Source organism: Echinops telfairi, unplaced genomic scaffold (genome assembly GCF_000313985.2).
Source record: "Echinops telfairi isolate 266 unplaced genomic scaffold, ASM31398v2 ScPeMD7_3533;HRSCAF=4204_0, whole genome shotgun sequence".
NCBI lineage: Eukaryota > Metazoa > Chordata > Mammalia > Afrosoricida > Tenrecidae > Echinops > Echinops telfairi.
The window spans coordinates 85,548,212-85,554,566 of record NW_022107431.1 but is presented as its reverse complement, the minus strand read 5'-3'; the positions used below and the strand labels follow the sequence as shown (position 1 = coordinate 85,554,566).

Here is a 6,355-nt window from a genome sequence, read left to right as displayed (position 1 = left end):
GGAGCTCCCCAAGACATGGTCAGAACATACAGTGTGAGAAAGAGCTGACATCCAAAACTGGAAAACAAAGCCCAGTCTGGGAATAAATGAAGTGTGACGAAAATGCAGAGCTTCAAGACCATGTCATCAAGTCATAATCAGAGAGCTGAGCAGGTGCGATCGGTGGGTTTATTGTGCCAACCTGGCCAATAGGAACTTGTGAGATTAATAAGGTTGTAGTTTGATTGGAGGGTAAAGAGATAAATGGTTCGGCAAGGCCCGCCCCTCTCTTTCTTGCCCTCTGGTGATCGGACCAGCATGTGGCTGCTTTAGCTAGTTCTGTGCCTCAACTTGTGAGCTACACTATCTGTGGTACAGCCAACCCATGGATTGTGTCACTAGAGCTTGAGGTTCCTTCAAGACCTGCTTCACCACACTGCTGGTGTGTACATCACTTGACCTTGAGACTGGTGGATCCTGTTGTCTTTCATTGCTTGAGTTCAATATCCCATCCAGGCCAGCTTCGCTAAGTTCCTGATGCTGACTGTTGGTGACCCACTCTGCTGTTTGCTGCCTATGGCAGGACTGCCTGCATTGCCTGAGGAAAGATTTCCTTGACCTTGGACTCAGCAGCCCCCTTGGGTTGAAGGGCTTCCAGTATATTAACTGTTCCATGGAAGTGAGTTGAACTAAGCCCTCTGTACTGCTGTGTGGACTAATTAGCTGTTATATTCCTTCGTGATTATATTTTATATATATATATCCCTGGTTTTGTTTCTCTAGAGAACCCTGCCTAACACAGCAGGGATCTGAATGAGCCTCCAACACTAAGCACAGAGTCAACACAGGATCTCTTTTCTCATGTGGTGAGCAAACTAGTCTTATGGCCTGAATGAATGGACAGTTATATAGGCTGTTAGTTTGTTTAAAAAAAAGCTACTACTATTGATTGCTTCTTTGTGCACCCAGCACCATGCTAAATATAGAAGTTATTTTCTTTAGTTCTCTCACAACAACCCTCTGACCCAGAGATGTTGGTTTGGGCTCCATTTTACCGATGAGGAAATGTAAGGTTAAAGAGATTAAACAACACAGCTAATAAGTGGCTCTGTAGTCTGATTACTCCAGCGTCTAGAACACTCTGTGTCTCCTGTAATGCCAATGGTATTAGTTAGGATTCTTGCTTGAAAGCAACACAAACAAACTATAACTGTTGAAAGAGAAAATGTATATTGGAAGAAAAGAGGGCTCAAAGCTATTCATGTCGAGGTCATTCTGACAAGGTTGAGCTGCCCTGTAGGGTTTTCTAGGCTCAAATCTTTATAGAAGCAGGTTCCTAGGTCTTTTCTGGTGGGTTCAAATCATCATCTTTTTGGTTAGTAGCTGAGCACTTAATCATTGCACCACCCAGGTCCTTTCATAGATACTTACATTCATATTTGCTAGAAAAGACCTCTTTAAAGTGTTAAAAATCAGAGACGTCACTTTGAGGACTAAGGTGCTCCCCATCCAACTTAGTCACTTCCTGTATGTGTGGAAGCTGGGCAGGGAATCAGGTAGACTGCCGAAGAGTTGATGCCTTTGGTGTGAAAGAGTGCCCAGAGTACACAGACTGCCAGACGAGAAAACAGCTCTGCCGCCAGAATGCATTTTAAAAGTGAAAACGGCAAGATTTAGTCTTGTGTACTTTGGCCATGTTATCAGGAAAGACCAGTTTCTAGCGAAGGACATCATACTTTGGTGAAGCCAAGGGTCAGTGAAAAAGAGGAAGGCCTTCAATGAGACACATTGACACAGTGTCTGTAGCAATAGACTAACATAGAGATGGTCATGTGACAGTACCACACTGGGCAGGCCTGTGTTCGGTTGTACATACGGTTGTTATGAGTCAGAATCAACGCAATGGCACTTAGCAGCAGCAGGATTCAAGAGCAGGCTTGGGAGACAGGCAAGAGGAGCCTCGGTACTCAGGAGGCCAAGACATGGGACAAATCTGTCCCCAACGCTGTTATCTCCACTTCTGCTCTGCCCCACCTGCCAGAAACCATCACTGAACACCATGCTATCCCCATGGACTGCCACACATGTCCTTCTCAGGAATGCACAGAAATGACTGAGAGTGTATGTGGCCAGTGTCCACGCCAGGGGTCCCTGCTCCCAGTGCCAGGGTTTGACAAGGGTAAGAATCAAACCCTTTGGCCCCACAGTGGAAGGTAAAGGCCTACGTCCCACCAGAACCACACTCAGTGAAGAATCCGTCCCCCTCCGAAAAGACAGGTGGAGTTTTGTAGCCAAAAGAGCATGACAAACACCCTCCAGACTACCCACTGTAACCACTTTGTAGCAAGTCCTTTGATTGCAAAAATAAATGCAGGTCTGCTAAAATAATCTGGAAAGGCCAGGCAAAGGTTGCATTGTGCACACATTAAATATTGCAAATCAAAACCTGACTGACCTGAAAATTCACCCTAATGGACGCATTTGTAATCTCTAAATGCAAACTTTGAAAAGGCAAATTTAGTAGCCCATATGCTAAACATCAATTACTTAGAATGCTTAGGGAATGAAATGTTCTTATTAACCTAAAATTTCTAACTAAATGTGATCTTACCACCGGCGTTCTTAATAAAATATTTGGAGAGTGAAGACTTTGCAGTGCCTCGGAAATATTAATGATGCCATGTGTGGTTGGGGAGGATAGTGGGTATAGATTTAATGTGTACAGATCCCAGGATATACATGCCATATACATTTCATTAACCAAACTTGTGACTTGAGTTTTCCTGCTGTTTTCTATTTTATTACATAAAATTTGGGGTAAAGTGGGAAAATGAATCATTCATTTCCAACATTTTATTTGGAAGCTAAATGACTTAAAACACCGCAAGGCACTGTGAACATAAACAAATAATAAAGGAGTTCAAAACCTGAGACAGGAACACAGACAAGGGAACGATTACTTCTGAGTGAAGTGTAGGGATGACCTTATGAAACAACAAGCTGGTCGTATTGTGGAGAGAGGGAGGAAGGAGGAAGGACAGTCTACGTAGAAAGAACAGTATGAAGAAAGGAAGCGTCATGATGTTGAAGTATGATGTTAACAAAGAGAGTTAAATGAAGACTAAAAGACCCCATGTGCCTCCAGGGAATGTATTAAAGGGGCCTGAAATCGCTCCCAAGGTAGACTAGGGCTAGATTGTCAATGGCCTCCAATACCATCCAAAAGGAGTCTATACTTTTTTCCTAGGACCCCTAGGAAACAACTGATTCTTTTTTAACCAATGAATGACAAGATCAGAAAGGTAGGGTAGGAAGAGCACTCAGACAATAGGTGAACAGCAGGAGACACAGAGGAAGACAAAACAATGATTGCAAGAGTCCAGGGAAGAATAAATGGTGGCCTCCCCCGTGAGCTTCCATAGAGACAGAATCCATAGGAATTGGTATCAGATGAGATGTGGGGCACAACAGCAGTGATTACACTTCCAACTAGCTCATTGAATAAACAAAGCTGTGGTTTCCACTTAGGTTGATCATGACCCTATCCTAACCTACTTTATCTGATTGTCTAGAATTGAAACCCAATAATCCAAATATTAAAAGCTTTTCAGGGAATTCCGATGACCAACCAGGATGTGAAAAGGAAATGACGTCCACTAACACTTGATTCAATAATCCCTTATCAGGTCGTTTCTGTTCTACCTCTGAGACATATCCCAAATCTCACCACTCCTTTCTGCCGTCATTTCTGTCACCCTAATTTTAAGCACATGGACTGATTACCAAAACCAATAACCACCTGTTTGGGCTCCCTGCTTTCATTCTTAACCCTGCATGATCCAATTTCCCCAAAGCAGCCAAACTAATTCATTAAAAAATGTGAAACAGATAATGTCATTCGCTTGCTGTAAATTTTCCAATGTCTTTCTATCATGTGTGATTTTTAAAACAAGTCCATGCATTATTTAATATCCCTCCCTTCAAAGACAAAGTGAGAGTCCTTTCCCCTTGGCTGTGAGCTGAATTTAGTGACTCAGTCAAACAAATGTGTCCAAAGTGATGGTGTGCGATGTCTGCTAGTAAGACAGAAAAGGCTTTGTAGTTTCTTCCCTGGTTTCTGAGAAACCAACTGCCTTGCTGTGTTAGGCTGGGTTCATTAGAGAAACAAATGCAGAGACACTCATATATGTTTAAGAAAGAGCTTTATAGCAAGAAGTAGTTATATAGTGAGAAGACATCCCAGCACAGCCAACTCCAGTCCATAGGTCCAATACTAGTCCATTAGTCCCTTTTCAGATTCACGCAGCCACACGCAATGAATGATGCAGAACACAGGAAGATCACAGGCTGGTGGGTGCAAAGTCATGTGGATCCAATGGCGGTGGCTCTGGAGTCATCGGGGTCAGCCAGCAGGAAGGTGAAGGCAGGGGTAAAGGTGGGGTTGAGGGGATGGTTCCCAGAGCCCTCCTTATGAGAAGACCACGCCTACTAGGAGTCACCATTAGGCTGTGACCTGAGTGACACGCTAAACTCTGCCCCTGCACTTTTATATAATCTTCAAGTTGACATGATGATATTTTGCTACTACCACACATGTCATGAGCATACTCAAGAAGTCCTTTGATGAACGCCACATGATGGGGAGCTAAGGCCCCATGACAACAGCCAGTAAAGAACTGACAGGTGAATGAGCCATCTTAGAAACAGATCGTGCAGCCACGAACCTCCAGCTGACTGTTGCCCTTACCAGTGTCTTAACTTCAACTTCCTGAGAGACTCCAAGCCAGAACCACCCAGGTAAGTTCATCCCACATCCCTGAGCCAGGAACAGAAGCTATGAGGTCCTAAATGTTTTTTAAGCTTCTATATTTGGGGGAAATTTGTAAAGCAGCAATAGATAATTTATAGACTTTTTTTTTTAACAGCACCACCTGGGTTTATTTGTACAACAAACGGCACAGGAAGACACCAGCGCCATGCAGGCGGCAGCCCAGGCTCACACCAGTCCCTCTCGCCCTCACACGGAGAACTCTACTTTGTGGGAGCCTGGGCGCCTTTGGGAGCTGGAGCCTCGGTGCCTTTGGGAGCCTTTGCTGGAGCCGAGGCCTTGGCTGGAGTGTCAGCTTTGCTTTGTGCCTTGGCCTTGAGCAGGCAGAGCCTCAGATCATTGGGAATATGTGCCCGAGCCCGCTTGCCAAGCTTGGAGTGGGTGATGTAGGCCAGTCGGCTGAGCTAGCGGTTGACGCCCATTGGGATCTTGGCCTTGACCTCCGTTGGTTTCACAAGATCCTGGACGGCCTCAGCGCGAGCAGCCGCAGCCTTGGCGTTGTTGGCCTGCATTTTCTTCAGGCCCTTCTTGGTGTGCTTCTCGGTGAAGCCCATGTTCCTCAGGAACTTGGGGTGCACCCCCTTAAGAGATTTGTATTGTTGTGACCGGGGTTTTTTGATGCGTTTCTGTGCCATTTCCGGGATTGGTTGTGCGTGGTGAGGTTCTTGGACTTGGCCCTGTCTACACCTTCGCCTGCAGCTCTCGGAGTTCTAGGGACCGGAAGAGAGAGAGGTATAGACATATTTAAAATATAATCCAAACTCTTTGTCATGGCTTCCAAGGCCCTACATCCCAAGGACTGTTTTATTAACTTTACCACTAACCTTGTGGAGAAATTGTCCCCTAATAACTATGTCTCCCCTTTACTTAGAAACAAAATCACCAAAGTTTCTCTAGACATATGAATCAAAGCTAATGATTATCTTTCCAAGCTCCCTCACAACAAGATGTGACCATGTGACAAAGCTCTGGCCAATAGGGTTAGAGCAAAGTGCTGAGTGCACTTTCCAAGTTGTGCCTTTAAATGGAAGGGAAGCACCATCTATTTCCTTTGTCCTTCTTCTGCTGACTGAAATGCAGTGTGATGGCAAGAGGGTGGAATCTGAGGTAGCCATTTTAAGCCATAAAATGGAAGCTGCACAGTAAGAACGGAAACACAACGAGATAGAAAAAGGCTGGATCTCCGGGTTTATCAAGCCAGGACCTCCTCCCTAGATGTTAACACAAGCAGACTATACTGTTGCTTTTGGTTTCTTCAATACAACAGTCTAGTCTTTAGCTCAATTAATACTCCTTGTTCAGCACCTTCTAGTCACTTTGATCTTCTTTCTTCTCTTCTGCTAACTTGGGGTCTTTGCACTTGCTATTTCTTCTGATCAGGATGCTTCCCCTAGATCTCTACACAGTTGATCCTTCCCATCGAGTCGTGTGATCCGGTCTCACGTCATTTCCCCTGGGCTGTTCTCCAGTTCACTATCATGAACTCTATCATCATGGCATTCATCAGCAACTACTAGTTCCCCACCTATCTCATTCTTTTCTTTTTTT

At 44.7% G+C, this 6,355-nt stretch overlaps 1 pseudogene; it reads right to left on the bottom strand.

Moving 5' to 3' along the window:
• Positions 1-5,010: 5,010 nt before the first annotated feature.
• Positions 5,011-6,255, bottom strand: LOC123522181 (annotated as a pseudogene).
• Between the last annotated feature and the right edge of the window lie 100 nt (positions 6,256-6,355).